A 16,808-nucleotide genomic window follows, 5' to 3' on the forward strand; every position below is an offset into this window, starting at 1 on the left:
ATTTTGGCTTTTGTTGCCGTTGCTTTTGGTGTTTTAGTCATGAAGTCCTTGCCCATGCCTATGTCCTGAATGGTATTACCTAGGTTTTCTTCTAGGGTTTTTATGGTTTTAGGTGCGTGCTTTCTTAGCAACTAACACATAGCAAAGTTAAAGGATTCCTGTTTTACCTTGTTTCTCTCTTGTTTGGATGAGTATAAGGATGCTATAAAGGAGGCAAACAGTAGCGAGGAGTATTGACGATTTCTGGTGATTTGTCACCTCACATTCTCTTCAGGAGTTCAGGAACCATGAGACTTTTTTTTTTGCCACTTCCCTAGAAGTTTTGAAATCAGTTACAGTAATTAGAACCAACTCCTAGAGATGGTTACAGTGATCCAGCAGAGTCACCTTATGTAACGCAAAATTTAAATATGGGATGGTTTTAGAAATTTGGGAAACTAAAGACAATGGATTTATAGGAAAATGTGGATACAATTTGATTGTCCTTGTTTGGTTGAAAACCGGGTCCTTGAGTCATCTTATAATGGCTCAACTACCCTGGAGCATTGGGCGTTCATTAGCTGGTCTGCAAAATGTTTTGGAGTTTTCTTCCTAGTTGAGGGTGTAAAAGGGAGAAGGATGATTGCAGTAACAGTAGCTGGGAGCTCAGTGCTGTAAGTACTAGAGGATCCGAGATCCATTGTAGAACCTGGACATGCTTGAGTCGGAATTGTCTCTGAGTTATGGCAAAACCAGAGTAACTAAACATATAAGAACTACATCTAGTGGATAGATTCCTGTTTTCTAAGATGATATTTCAACAGTTTTGTCTTGACTAAGGTTGATATATGCACAAGCACATTTTGGGGAACTTTAATAAAAGAAAAGTTGCTACTTTCTTTTAAAAATTCATTAAGAAATACAGTAGACATAATCCAGAAACAGTCCGAATGCTTCATATTTCATCTTTAAATTACTCCTTTGTGGGTGTTGAGTGCTTCTTTGGAATACCTCTGGTACCACCAGAAGTGATTTGTAACAAAGCACCTGAGAGAAAGCATCCATCTTGAGTTAGTCCAAGCTTGCAGGAGGACATACACTCCAGGAATAATATGAGTTTCTCAGTTAGGCAGCAGCTGCTGTCTCTCTTGCCTCCTGAATGATTGTGTTCCTGGATCTTTGTAGTGTGAATCAAATCTTAGAGGCATAATGAGAAAAAAACAACACCATGGCTGTCATCCACTTTTTCTTTCTTTCTTTCTTTCTTTTTTTTTTTTTTTGCTAAGACTCTTATTTAGTTGTTTTAAATAGGGACTTAGAAGATAGAACTGAAGACTTTCTGCATCTGGATCCACCAATGCTTAGTGTGTAAGATATATTCATTTACTTGTGTTAAATTGAGCTCTTTAGCGAGGAAAGGCAAAATTAGGGAAAAAATAAAAGTGCTATCACTTAGATTCCATTGCTTATTAAGACACTCAGGGGGTTCTAGTTTCTGAAAATATAGTTAACCATTAGAAAGGAAAAAGTATTTGATCAACAGAATGTTATTTCTAATGGCTTTCAATCAATTGCTTCAAAATACAAAGAGAAAAAGACATCAACAAAGGAATATAAAAGCAAACATCAAAACTCAGGAGGTTAATAATCAATTTAAACACCTCGAGAATTTTGTTACTGAAACAGTCATTAGAAAGCAGAGAAGACAGGACTGTGGCAAGTTAAAGATGATGTTTGTGTTTGAAGAGTTTGATATGGGGAAGGAAGCTTGAACACACACAAGCTGTGATCCATACAGGGTAATTTTAAAGGCCAGGACAGTCTTATGATCTAATGGTGTTGGACGTGAAATCTTCATTAGTCTTAGGACCAGTTAAAAAATAACACCACCACCCTGCGCTATTTAAATGTATTTATAAGTTAGTGTATGTTGAACATTAAATTTGATCCAGATAATCTAGGCAGATAATTGATTTAATCATCACATCAGCCCAGCAAGGTGTTTTGTTCTCATTTTGCAGATGAAGGAGCTCAGGTTAGAAGAGGTTAGGCAACTTGTCCAAAGTCCCACAGAAATCAGCGCCTCATCTATTTGACTCCAAAGCCCATGCCTCTTGTGGCAGAGACAATGCTTTGTGTCTGCTTGCATTTTTTCTGGGCATCAGGAAGACTGCATTTCTTAGCATCACTACCATCAGACTGAGTTCTGGACAATGCAATGGGAGCAGAAGTCACTTGTGTGACTTCCTGGCCAAAGAAATTAAGAGATGACATTTCTTGTCCTGGTTCTCACTTCTCCTTTTATTGGGACTGCAGATTTTGCTCATTTTAAAAATGTCAGTGTCTCAAGATAGAAGAACTCTGGGTCACGATTTAGGAAAGTCACCATGGAGATCTTTTCAACACTCATTTTTCTGCAGTGTGGGTTACAAATAAACCTTTACTCTTTTGAGCCACTCAGTTTTTACGGTGTATTTATTACCACAGCATAGCCTACTCTGTCCTGACAAATACATTTTATGCCCTGCACTTTACCTTATATCCTTTAAATTTTAGCTGTTAATACAGTATATCTCATGTTTTGTTTTCATACACAAAGAGTTGGTAGATAACAAAATAATTAAATTGTACCTGAAGAAAACATTCTCTCTAGCAGTGTCATCTAGAATAAGAGGATACTTTATTTTAAAATTAAGAATGGCAGGGTTTTTTTTTTTGTTTGTTTGTTTTTTGTTTTTGCCTGAAAATAATGTCTTTGAGGCTATAGACAACTTTCAGTGATTCAGGGGCCTGCCTGCTCTTCTAATTTATGAAGGATTCATGGAGTAAAATCTCCTTTGTCTCTGTATCATCCATGATCTCTTGTTGGCTTCACTCTAATCAGCATGTCTATGGAAGAAAAACCAAACTGTATTGAATTAGTTCTCTTTTTCTTCAAATAACTTTAAAGGAAATTCCTGATGTACTATATTATTTGACTTATTTGATTCCTCAACACCTTTGATGTCAGGGATAGCCTTAATGGAAGAAGAAATTTATGATACATTAGTTCCATTAAAATGCACCTATAAAATGTTGGCCAACTCTGGTAGTCTGAATGGAGCGGGTCTAGCTTATTTCTATTCAGGAGCTCAAATCTGATTTCTGGGGAGAGCTAGTATTGAACCCTGATATTTGACATCTTGTCCTTTGCTAGGTATTCTGAAGTCTGTAACATGGAGCTCTCCATTATTTTCCTTATTAAAATAACTTTTGATATCCCTGTAATTGGACCATTATCCTCTTGATTAAAACTGCTGGTTTAGCAAATGACTCATGAAGGAAACCAACTTCTTCCCAGGGAAATATCATAAATGGGATATGGCCGTGGTAGTGGTAGTGCACTTGGAGATGGCCAGGTAAAATATTGAACTCAACTGATAATATTAGGGTTCTATTGGGAAATCTTAATTAAGGAAGATCTTTATTCCACACACTTTCTTTTTTGTTCAGTTCTTTCTTTTTAAGTTCAGGGTACATGTGTAGATTTGTGACATAGGTTAACTTGTGTCATGGGTGTTTGTTGTACAGATTATTTCATTGCTGAGGTGATAATCCTAGTACTCATTAGTATCCTGATCCTCTCTCTTTTCCCATCCTCTATCCTCCAAAAGTGTGTGCCTCTGTGTGTCCATGTGTTCTCATCATTTAGCTCTCCCTGATAAGTGAGGACAGGTAGTATTAGGTTTCCTGTTCCTGTGCTAGTTTGCTAAGGATAATGGCTTCCAGCTCCGTCCATGTTCCTGCAAAGGATATGATCTCCTTCCTTTTTATGGCTGCATAGTATTCCATGGTGTATATGTACCACATTTTCTTTATCCAGTCTATCATTGATGGACGTTTAGGTTGATACCATGTCTTTGCTATTGTGAATGAAGCTGCAATGAACATACACATGCATGTGTCTTTATAATAAAAAGATTTATATTCCTTTAGGTATATACCCCGTAATGGGATTGCTGAGTCAAATGGCATTTCTACCTTTAGGTTTTTGAGGAATCACCACGCTTTCTTCCACAATGGTTGAACTAATTTACACTCCTACCAACAGTATATAAGAGTTCATTTTTCTCTATAACCTTGCTAGCATCTGTTGTTGACTTTCTTATAATAGCCATTCAGATTGGTATGAGATGGTATCTCATTGTAGTTTTGATTTGCGTTTCTCTAATGAACAGTAATGTTGAGCTTTTTTTCATATGATTTTTGGCTACATGCATATCTCCTTTTGAAAAGTGTTTATGTCCTTTGCCTGCTTTTTAATGAGGTTGTTTGTTTTGTTCCTGTAAATTTGTTTAAGTTCCTTATAGATGCTGGATATTAGACTTTGTTGGGTGCCATAGTTTGCAAAAATATTTTCCCATTTTTATAGGTTGTTTTTTCTATTGATAGTTTATTTTTCTGTACAGAAGTCTTTAGTTTAATTAGATCCCATTTGTCAATTTTTTACTTTTGTTCCAATTGCTTTTGGCATCCTATTTGTGAAATCTTTACCTGTGCCTGTGTCCTGAATAGTATTACCTAGATTGTCTTCCAGAGTTTTTATAGTTTTGGGTTTTACATTTAAGTCTTTAATCCATCTTGAGTTAATTTTCATATATGGTATAAGGAAGGGGTCCAGTATCAATCTTCTCCATATGGGTAGCCAATTATCCCAGCAGCATTTATTGAGTAGGAAGTCCTTTCCCCATTGCTTTTTTTTTGGTCAGATTTGTCAAATATCAGATAGCTGTAGGTATGTGGTCTTATTTCTGGTTTCTCCATTCTGTTTCATTGGTTTTTATGTCTGTTTTTGTACCTGTACCATGCTGTTTTGGTTACTGTAGCCCTGTAGTATAATTTGAAATTGGGTAACATGATGCCTCTAGCTTTGTTCTTTTGCTTAGGATTATATTGGCTATTCTGACTTTTTTTGTTTCCTTATGAATCTTAAAATAATCTTTTCTAATTCTGTGAAGAATATCAATGTTAGTTTAATAGGAATGGCTTTGAATCTATACATTGCTTTGAGCAGTATGGCCATTTCATGATACTGATTTTTCCTATCCATGAGCATGGAATGTTTTCCCATTGGTCTCTGTTATCTCTGATTTCTTTAAGCAGTATTTTGTGGTTCTCCCTGTAGAGATCTTTTACCTCCTGATATGGTTTGGCTGTGTCCCCACCCAAATCTCATTTGAATTGTAGCTCCCATAATTCCCATGCATCATAGGAGGGACCTGGTGGGAGGTGACTGACGGGGGCAGGTTTCTCCCATGCTGTTCTTCTGATAGTGAATAAGTCGTATGATATCTGATGGTTTTATAAAGGGCAGTTCTCCTGCACATGCTGTCTTGCCTGCCACCACGTAAGATGTGCCTTTGCTTTCCTTTGCCTTCTGCCATGATTGTAAGGCCTCACCAGCCATGTGGAACTGTGAGTCCATTAAATCTCTTTTTCTTTGTAAATTACTCAGTCTCAGGTATTTCTTCATAGCAGTATGAAAATGTACTACTACATCTCCCTAGTTAGCTATATTCCTAGGTATTTTTTTCTTTTTGTGGCAATTGTGAATGGAAGTTTGTTCCTGATTTGACTCTTGGCTTCACTATTGTTGGTATGTAAGAATGCTAGTGATTTTTCCACATTGACTTTGTACCCTGAGACTTTGCTGAATCAGTTTAAGAAGCTTTGGGCTGAGAATGGGGTTTTCTAGATATAGGATCACGTTATCTGCAAACAGTTTGGCATCCTATCTTTCCATTTGGATGCCCTTTATCTCTCTCTCTTGCCTGATTGCCGTGGCCAGAACTTCCAATTCTATGTTGAATAGGAGTGGTGAGAGAGGGCATCCTTGTGCCAGTTTTCAAGGGGAATGCTTCCAGCTTTTGCCCATTCAGTATGATGTTGGTTGTGGGTTTGTCATATATGTCTCTTATTGTTTTGAGGTATGTTCCTCAGTACCTAGTTTATTGAGAGTTTTTAACATAAATGGATGTTGAATTTTATTGAAAGCCTTTTTTACATCTGTTGAGAAAATCATGTGGTTTTTGTCTTGAGTTCTGTTTATGTAATGAATCACATTTATTAATTTGCATATATTGAACCAACGTTGCATCCTGTGGATGAAGCCAACTTGATTGTGGTGGATAAGGTTTTTGATGCATTACTGGGTTCAGTTTGCCAGTATTTTGTTGGAAGAGTTTTGTATTAGTGTTCATCAAGGTATTGGCCTGAAGTTTTCTGTTTTTGTATGTCTCTGCAAGGTTTTTGTATCAGGATGATGCTGGCCTCATAGAATGAGTTAGGGAGGAGTCCCTCCTCAATTCTTTGGAATAGTTTCAGTAGGAATGGTACCAGTTCTTCCTCATACTTCTGGTAGAATTCGGCTGTGAATCTTTTTGGTCCTGGGCTTTTTCCATTTGGCAGGCTATTCACTACTGCCTCAATTTCAGAACTTGTTATTGTTCTGTTCAGGGATTCAATTTCTTCCTGGTTCTTCCTTGAGAGGGTGTTTGTATCCAGGAATTTATCTATTTCTTCTAGATTTTCTAGTTTATGTACATAGAGGTGTTCATAATATTATCTGATGGTTATTTGTATTTCTGTGGGGTCAGTGGTAATATCTCTCTTGTCATTTCGAATTATGTTTATTTGAATCTTCTCTCTTTTATTCATTAGTCTAGCTAGTGGTCTATCTTATTAATTTTTTCAAATAACAAACTCCTGGCTTATTTGATCTTTTGATTGGTTTTTGTGTTGCTGTCTCCTTCAGTTCAACTCTGATTCTGGTTATTTCTTGTCTTCTGCTAGCTTTGGGATTTGTTTGCTCTTTGTTCTCTAGTTCTTTTAGTGGTGAAACATCAAAACTAAAAGAGGTTGAAAAATTTGATGTTTTTCTAACTTTTTGATGTGGGCATTTAGTGCTATAAATTTCACCCTTAACACTGCATTAGCTGTGTCCCAGAGATTCTGGTATGTTGTCTCTTTGTTCTCGCTGCTTTTCAAGAACTTCTTGATTTCTGCCTTAATTTTATTATTTACCCAAAAGTCATTCAGGAGTAGGTTACTCAATTTCCATGTAATTTTATGATTTTGAGTGAATTCCTTAGTACTGATTTCTAATTTGATCGCTCTGTGGACCAAGAGGCTGTTTGTTGTGATTTCAGTTCTTTTGCATTTGCCAAGGGGTGTTTTACTTCTGATTATATGATCGATTGTAGAGTAAGGGCCATGTGACCATGAGAAGAATGTATATTTTGTTGTTTTGGGATAGAGAGTTCAATAGGTATTTATAAGGTTCAGTTGATGCAGCCACAACACTTTCTTCTCACAATTCTGTCATTTAATTACTTCAAATCAGAAACACACATTTCGAACTTTGTTTTGACATACGTTCTATTACAGGTTTTTCTCTAATACAGTCATTTATATATTTTAAACACATCTATCCTCAGTACATATGTCTCTGACAAAGGTAAGCTTTGATTACATCTTCCTTTAATAGTGGAGTAAGTTGGATAAAGACATATTCAAGATTGAATTAGGAGAAAGAGAAACTGGTGTTTCTGGGAGGGCGATGAACGTGCTTGATCATTTTCACTATTCCCCTACCTGATTATTGCCATCAGACACTTCTAGTAGATTTGATATATGTCATGTTTTCTTTCTTTTAGATTTATACCGATAACTCAGTGTTAAAATATCAATGCAAACCTAGCATCATTGTGCAACTCCCTGCTCAAACATTTATTTATTTAAACATTCCCAGTCCTGATGGTATTACTGTTTTAGAAACAAACCCTGGGCTAGGAGTTCAGGGCATGATGCAGCTCTACTACAGAATGAGGATTTAAAGAGCTTTTTGTTTTCTTTCTTATTGCATGGAGGTAAAGACTTTTCTGCTATTGATAGAAAGTAAAAGTTGTGCCACGTTGACAGTACAGATGAGACAAGGCACGGCATTAACTGTTCCATCTGGTGTTTCTTAAATAGGACAAACTATTCTTAGAGCTCTGTGAAGTGTCTGCTTCATCTCACAAGAGTTGGAAATGACTGGGCCTCTTAGTGAACTCAATAGGTAGAAGATGTGACTTTTAAAGCTAGATGAGAAAAAAGTGGAGACATAAGGCATATGGAGAAGAAATGTCTAGCAAGGGATTCTGTTTCTATGAAAACTAAGCAAATAGGAGTTTTTGTTTTGTTTTGTTTTTAGCAATAATCACAATTCTGTTCCCATTCCCAAAACCTTATTTGTAATAAAAAGCCATGTTTGTCCTCTTAAATAATCCTTTTGAGATTATCATTATAATTTATTATTTGCAATGATAAACTCAGCAGTCCACAGGTGTTTAGCTGAAATATCAAAGTCACTATCTCTGCATGTGGCTCATAACATTTTTGGCAGCTATTGTTGCAATAAAGATTCCGTTCTATCCTCTAGTCTGGGCACTGAAAGAGCTGGTACATTGCAATAGGCCCTGTGAAATTGGATGGCCGTGAAGTTATCTCAGATTATTCTCGTTTTTCTGTTTTACAATTTTCTTTTGTCTTATTAATTGTTTTTTTCAAGCTAAACATTAGATAGCACAGGTTTTTGATCAGAAAGTGTTTGGAAATTTTCTTGGGAATCACCATCTTACAACATAAAGGTTAAAAAGCAAGCTTCAAAAGACCAATCCTGGATTGTGATTAACCTGATGAGTCATATTGGCAATCAGGTCCAAGAACAGTAGAGTTCAAGTGTAATTTACTTGGTTTCTTATGTCTCCATGTGTTTATGGAAAGGGCTCATTCACTATAGTACCAAAACTTTAAAATAACTAGGAATTACATATTTTCAAAAGAATATAAACCTACACTAGAAGATAGAGAAGATATTGAAAAACAGAAGTATAACAAGTTTCTGGTATAGAAGATTCATGTGGTAAATATATCTTTTCCTGAGTGAATCTGTAAATTCAATGTAATAATTGTAATAAAAACCCCAGAGGGACTGTAATGTAACTTGACTCTAGAGTTCCCCTGGAACAGAAAATTCATAAAAATAGTTAAGAAAGTATTGAGAAAAAAATAAATATGAAAAATGCCAATTGTTCTTTTTACATGGTTATTGATATTGGTGATTATTTTCTGGACAGTTCAGTTTACTTTATGAACAACCCATAGGTCTTTTTAAAATCAGTCCAAAAGTTCTATTTTTTTCTAGTTCGAGAGATTTATGTCACATTTCACCAGTGCCTTTCTGGTTGAATTAATTTTGTACAAGTCAACTCCCCTTAAGGTTTTATTAGTATGATTTCATAAAAAGAAGACTGTAGTATGTTTGTCACAAAATAATGCTTTAAAGATTTTGTTATTTTTTGTTATTTTACACAAAAATCTCTAAGGCTATGAAGTAATATCAATTAGTTTCAATAGTAAACTAAATAGTGAAATTGAAGTTAAAATTATTTTATTCTAATTTTAAGTAGTCTCTGAATGAACCCATGACCGGGATAAATATTTCATCATTACAAAAAATAATAAATCAATTTAGAAATGATCATCTGTATATGGTCATGCTTCACTGTAAAACAAATTAGTCTATTCCTGGACTCTTAACTCTGTGTCAATAACATCTTACAAGAGGATTCAAGCCGAGAAACAGCTGCAAATTTGTTGTCTAATTTACACTTAATGAGATGATAGGAGTTGAAATGAGACTATGAACTGCTTTTCTTCTTTCATGACCCATGAAAGGTATTCTAAGGAAAGCTGGTGGTTTCAGAACATGATATATTTTGAAAAGATTCTATTGTATGGGATCTTGAATTTTATCCTAGACTGCTTCAATGAACTATCTACAGACAGTCCAAGGTAGCATTTGAAATGGATATTTTCCTAAAGATTCTATGTCAAAGCAAAGTTAAATCGAGCTGAGACAGAATGATGTTCTTCTACATTAACTGAGTTTCTGGTGATCACTATTTTGCATTTAGTAGTCTTGGGCTTCTAAAAGATTCTTTGGCTTGGGCTCTCAGTGTTGTCGCAGGGGGTACTTTCTTCTGCTACTACAGCAGCCCTTTCTCTGAAGAAGGCAGCCCTCCCCAGTCCAGGGGTATTGCAGGCAACAAGGAGCTTTCACACAGGGCAGCCATGTTTTGCTCCTCTACCACCTCTTCCTGAATATGGAGGAGAAGTTCATCTTGGACTTATCCCTGAGGAATTCTTCCATTTTCTTTATCCTAAAACTGGTATAACAGGACCTTATATGTTTCGAACTGGACTTATGTTGTATGCTCTTTGCAAAGAAATATATGTGATTACCCCAGAGATCTTCTCTACCGTATCAGTGGTAGGGTTACTTATCTTTGTAATTAAAAAATATGGTGCCTCTGTTGGAGAATTTGCTGATAAACTGAATGAGCAAAAAAATTGCCCAACTAGAAGAGGTGAAGGATGCTTCCATCAAACAAATCCAGAATACCATTGATTTGGAGAAGTCACAGCAGGCTGTGGGTCGTAAGTGCCATAACCTTTTTGATGCCAAGAGGAATAACATTGCTATGACTGGAGAATACTCTTCAGGAATGACTGCATTGAGTATATAAGGAGGTAAAGAATCACCTGTACTATCATATCTCTGTGCAGGTTATGATGTGTTGAAAGGAACAAGAACACATGATAAACTGTGTGGAAAAGCATGTGGTAGCGAAGCAAATGGTACAGAGCACAGCTGGAAAAGAAGACAATTGCCAAGTGCATTGCTGATCAAAAGTTGTTCACAAAGAAGGCTGAAGCATGGGCAGTCCTGTACATTTATCTATCCCAATTGAGACAGCTAAAAACCCTTGACCCACTAAATGGAAACTAGTCTATGTGATGAAATCTTTCTGTATTGCTGTCTCCTGAAGTTACAGTTTACCTTTCCTAAACATGAAAACTTTGAGTTTCATATACTGAGAAAACTAAATCTATTGGCCAGTCAGATGTTTCTCATCCTCCTTACTCTGCATTTTGAGTTGTTTTATGATCACTTTTAAATAAGTAGTTTGCCTTTATTAAAATTGCCTGGTTAAAGATTATCAAGCTATAGTTTAAATTTTTAATGAACTCCACCATATTGTAATAAAGTAACAATTGGGGAAAAAAAAGGAAGCAATCTTGGGATGTAGAAAGAATGTTTCAACCACCTTGTAAGGCTCCGTCTTGTGAGTACAGTACAATTAATGAGACTGGACATAGAATTGGGATTTGGGCCAGATTTACAGATAAGAGGAATTGCAATGACTGTATTTAATAATTTATTCAAAATGATTTATTGAGTGCCTCTGATGGGCCATGCATCTTGTTGGATGTAAGGATACAGTGATGAACAAGATCAGCAGGGCCACATATTCAAGGAGCTTATAATTCAGTTGATGGGGAAAGGCATACTCTATTTCATGTGAAAATTCTTTGTAATGTTGAAATAGGGTAATATCTGTAAAGAGTGTAACAACATGTATTTGCTCATTTTTTTTCCCTTCTGCTTTGCGCCTTTGCATACTGGATACCTATTTGTGATCAGTTGCCAAGAAGATTTAGCATTCATTCAACATTCTTTTTGATTGCTGATTGAATGTAGGTCATGAACTTATCAGTGATGCAGAGAAAAGATGACAACACAAGTGTACTCTGTAACTCATGAGCACATAAGAGAGAAAAGCATGCATCCATAGTGGGAAAGCAGCCATTTCAAAGGTAGACATCCAAATAAGTCATGGGATAAGTCAGAGAGATTAGAAGAAAGTGGCTCAGAATCTCTCCCCACTCAATCAATTGTAAGTGATATAGATCCCCTTGCTAATATCATAGTGGTGTCTTTGGAAACTCATAGCTCTGATGAGAATGATAGGAGCCAAATTTCAAGTTATTGGGTCATTTAGATTCACCTCCAGGGTCTTCCATCCTTTCTGAGAAAGCCTCCCTTTAAGGAGAAATGGAAAATGAGAGATTATTGTCAGAGAATGACTGCAGGCTCTTTAAGCCAGAGACGATGTCTGCGCAAGGTAGGGTTGGTTAGGCTAGCAGGTAGATTCAAGATATACTGGATTAAAAATCAGTAAAATCTTTCAAGCAGCCATTTGAACCACACTGTTCTAGACTTATTCCAACGATTGCTGTTAAAGACTTAGCAAGTTCTGCTACATTAACTCTTTGACCTGGTTCACTTCTGCTATGCAGTACACCCCTTATGAACTACTTGATAGCTCTGGGCCAAAGGCTGTGCCTCCCTGACCTGGGCTTATTGTTACGTTGCACAGTGAAAGAACTGATTTGTCTTACAGTGTCAATGTCTTCATTCCTTATTCACTTAACAACATTGGCTTTATTGAGTATTAACCACATGTCAGATACTCTTCTAGACAACAAGGATACAGCAGTGAAAGAAACAGATGAAAACACCTGCCTTTGTGGATATGATTTTGTATTTTGTGTGGTTTGGGATAGGAAGAAATACATAAACATAAAAGTTAAATTATATAATATTTAAAATGTATAACACATAGATCAAAGTAAGGGGATCAGGAGTGATGAGGGAGAAGAAATCTTAAATAGGATGGTGACATTAAGGTAAGAGTTCAGCCAGACTTAAGAGACAGTATGTCAGGAAGATATCTGGAAAGAATATTCCAAGCAGAAAAAAAACAAATGAAGATGCCTAAGACAGGAATGTGTCTGGTGTGAGAGAAAAATCATGAAGAAAGTGACTGTGGCTGGAACAGAGCAAGAGGGAAGAAATGAAGGAAGGAGGTTAGAGAAGGACCGGATTCAGGTTTTGCAGTCTTGTAAGCCATAATAAGATATGTCAGTTTCCACTTTTGCCTTATTGCATATGACTCTGTTACTTGGCAACCATCAATCGTTTGCACTTTTTTCAACACCTAACAAGGGTCAGTTTATGATACTTGATTATCTAAGCATAGTATTCTGGGGGAAGGCAGAAAGAGAAGGGTTCATAGTCTCCACAAATTGCTGATTGGTTAGACAAATGCTAAGATTGATTGTTGGAAATTGATGAGTGATTTGTGGTTGGTTTTTGCTATCTGAAGGTATGAATGCACCTCACTAGCTGTAGGCATGAACCTTTGGCATGAGATAAGGATGATGACTGCAGAAGTTCCTAACTCAGGAGCTGCCAGAGACTCCAGCTTCTGTCAATTGAGGTGTTCTACATCCACAATGCTGACAAATGTCAGTCACATTTTAGCCATTTAAGTATGTTCAAAGAGCCGTTTCTTGGTCTGGGGTTATTTTATACTTGTTTGACTATATGTAGTTTTAATTTTAGCGGTTATTTTTCACATTTTTCATCCATTTTTTTTGGAATGTTACCTTTTGGTCTACTTTTATTTGAAAAAATCATAACGACATTTTAATCCTTTGCTTTTAAAATGAAGAACAGGAAGCACCATCATAAAGGGAGAGTTCTAAGGATCCTATTCAAACACTGAAAATGTGGGACACCCCTTTTTCTCCTCCCCAAAGCTCCATAGGGCTTTTGATGATTGGACAAACATTTCAAATCCCAGCCTCAGATGAGGAAAGGCAATTTCAAGAAGTCAATCCCCCAGGAAGAGTCACACCTCCACTACACCTAAATGAAATAGAGCAAATAGCTGAACACTTGGAAGAATCAGCTCTTCATTTTTCTAGTAACATATACCACCTAGATCCCCATAGATTATTTTTATTCATATGATGATGCCATTGTTCCAGAAGCAATGTTCAGACACTGTAGCTTATACTACCACTAAATTCAGAAAATGTCTCATCTAGTGAGATGAATATAAGTTGATCAGTTCTGAACATGAGATTCAAATTCTACCTAGGGATGTTAGGTAATTCAGAAAATGAGGTAATGTTATGTGTCTAGTGACTTAGAGTATGCCTAGGTGACATCAACCCACAGAAACACAAATTAGAGCCAATGAATCAGTTACAGCTGAGAGAGGCTGGGGCCTATGGCACTCAGTCAATTGAAAGTTGTGACCTTTGAAAGGGGAGTGAGGCCAGAAGAAAAGGCATTTGCAAAGCAGGGAAACATTTAAAAACATTTTATCTAAAACATAAAATGTCTCACCAATCATTCTCTTCTCCATTTCAGCCTCCATTTGTACTGCCATGCTAGATATGTTTTCATGGCCTGATAGCAAATTGGATTATATTTGCCATTTCTGGGAAGTTTGTCTTCATAATAAAATAAGGCCCCACTTGTTTGAATCCAAGTGCACAGTGAGACAGAAAGGAATGTCTCTTCTAGGCAACCACCAGGGGGTAGTCTGGATCTGATTTAAGAGTAAGTGAAGAGACCAAACTGAGGTGGGTATGAGAATTCAGGGGTTTTTGGTTTTTTGGGTTTTTTTGGCCCATTCTTGGTCTTTAAACCTTGAGAATCCAGTTTCAGGACTGCGTTATGCTTTGGGCATAAAGAAACTTCCCAAAAGCAATTTGTCTAATCATATTTTGAGAGGCTTATTGACTTCTTCCTCAACAAATGGCTTTTTAACATCTGCCCTGGTAAATCTAGGCCTGGGGTCCCAACTAAGCTCTCAACCCTCAGAACCTCAACCCTCTCACCTTCATATGACCCTGAGATTAACAAGGTGATTTCCTTCAGGTCACAATAACCTGGAATAAGTCTCCAAAGCACAGATACTCTTAAAAAGCCAGAGGAAACAAATTAGCATTCTGAGTGGGAACTGTCTTATCATTCACTTTGCCTCTTAAGGACAATTAAAATGTGGTCAGGCTGAGAAACCAAAATATAATTCCATAATTTTAATTAGAATATGACTTTCACTGTATCTGATTCATCCAGATCAGCCAGTTTTATTTCTTATTTATTTTATTATTTTTTTAATTGAAAAATTGGAATGGTAAAAATTCCTAATAGTACTGGAGGCTAGAAAATGAAAAGTAAAATATATTTTACTCCATAGTTCATCTCCCTTTTCCAGAGATAACCACTACCAATAGGGTCTTGTTTATCCTTCTAGAAAAAAAATGTATACATAAACATATATATTCCTTTTTTTAATCGAGTGAGGACATCTCATGTACACACATCTGTGTTTTGCTTTTTCGTTTTATTTTTACTATGTAATGTTTTTGGGGAGGTTCCTTGAGAAAATGTCTTTATGCTTGTGGTTGAGTATACATCTTGGCAAAACTGCTAAGTCTGTGTTTACATGTATTTGAATTTTTGTTTTATTGAGGTATAATTGATATATGAAAAGTTTTCATGTTTAATGTATATATTTTGATGTATCTGGATATATGCATACACCTGTGACCCCATCATCATAATCAAGGTACTAAACATATTTTAGTTTTAGTTTTCACCTCCAAACATTTTCTTGTGTTTTTTTGTGTTCTGTGTCTGTATGTGGGGCAAGAATACTTAACATGAGATCTCCTCTTAACATATTTTAAAGTGTACAGTAGCATGTTATTAACTATAGGCACTATGATGTATAGCAGATCTATAGAACCTCTTTATCTCACATAATAGAACTTTATACTCATTGTGCACCAACTCCCCGTTCCTGTATTTTAATTTTTTGATGGGTATTACCAGGTTGCCTGCCAAGGAGACTGCCCCAATTTCTACTCTCATTATCATAATTTGAAAGTATTCATTTCTCCTTACCATGGCCAATACAGCACTTTTAAAACTTTTGATCTTTGACACTATATTGGATAAAAGGTATGTCCCACTGTTTGAGTTGGCATATCTTTAGTTATAAATCAGTTTGAATATCTTCTGACCTGCATATAGGCCTTTTGTAGTTCCTTTTCTTAGGTTTCATCTGGATTATCACGTTGCTTTCTGGCACCTTTGAGGACAGGAACAACATACAGTCTTTGAGGTCAGTAATCATATTGTCATTGGTGTTGCCAATGACATTTAGCAGCTGTGTGTAAACATAGTATTATTTCATTATAAAACTGTGGTGAAAGATAAGGGTACTTTTATTGTTATAGTGGGAGAGAAACATTATACATCCCATCTGACAGGCACCTGATTAGTATTGTGATACCACACAGCCTATGCTCTGTAAAATGTTTGCATTTCCCTTTGAAATAGATTTTACTCCTTTACTCCTTAAATCAAAACATTCCTCATAATTCTTACACCATAAACTACTACAAACAGCCAGATTTATTTTTGTCAACTTGTATTTGAAAATCTTTTGAAGCATTATTTTGGTCTTACAAAAAAAACAAATTGGTCATAATTAACATTTAGAAGTATCTTTTTGGTAAGCAAACATTTTCATTCAGTATATTCTCTGGCAATGCCTTTTTGAGCTGCTTGGCTTATAAACACATAATATACACTAATTGTGGAAACCAGGAGCCTGGTATTCTCTCTTATTTTGATAGAAGCTGCTTTGCATAGGTTGTATTTATTAGCTATTCTGGTGACACCCTTCGTCTGTGACTAATTTGGAAATGCTAATAGTTTACAAGGAGTAGATAAAATAGGCCTTAGGATGGGAATAAATTTAGGGTCAGTACATATTTTTAAAATCCTTCTAAAAACCAAGATAAAAATAAAGAAGCAAAGACAGTTTTCATTAATATCATGACCAGTACTTTCAAAATGGTTTTCTTAGTGAGGAATAGCAGCCTAAGGGCAGGGAAAATATAATGAGATTAAAATAAAACTAGTGCTATGATCTTAATGTCAAATAGAATAATCTTACCTACACAGGAAGCTAAAATATCATGTTTCTGGTATTAACTGGAATATTCTTGGCCATGCTTTTGGAATTTACATG

At 36.1% G+C, this 16,808-nt stretch overlaps 1 pseudogene; it reads left to right on the forward strand.

Moving 5' to 3' along the window:
* Nucleotides 1-10,019: 10,019 nt before the first annotated feature.
* Nucleotides 10,020-10,852, forward strand: LOC105531390 (annotated as a pseudogene).
* Nucleotides 10,853-16,808: the final 5,956 nt, after the last annotated feature.

This window comes from Mandrillus leucophaeus, unplaced genomic scaffold (assembly GCF_000951045.1).
Source record: "Mandrillus leucophaeus isolate KB7577 unplaced genomic scaffold, Mleu.le_1.0 Scaffold881, whole genome shotgun sequence".
Lineage (NCBI taxonomy): Eukaryota > Metazoa > Chordata > Mammalia > Primates > Cercopithecidae > Mandrillus > Mandrillus leucophaeus.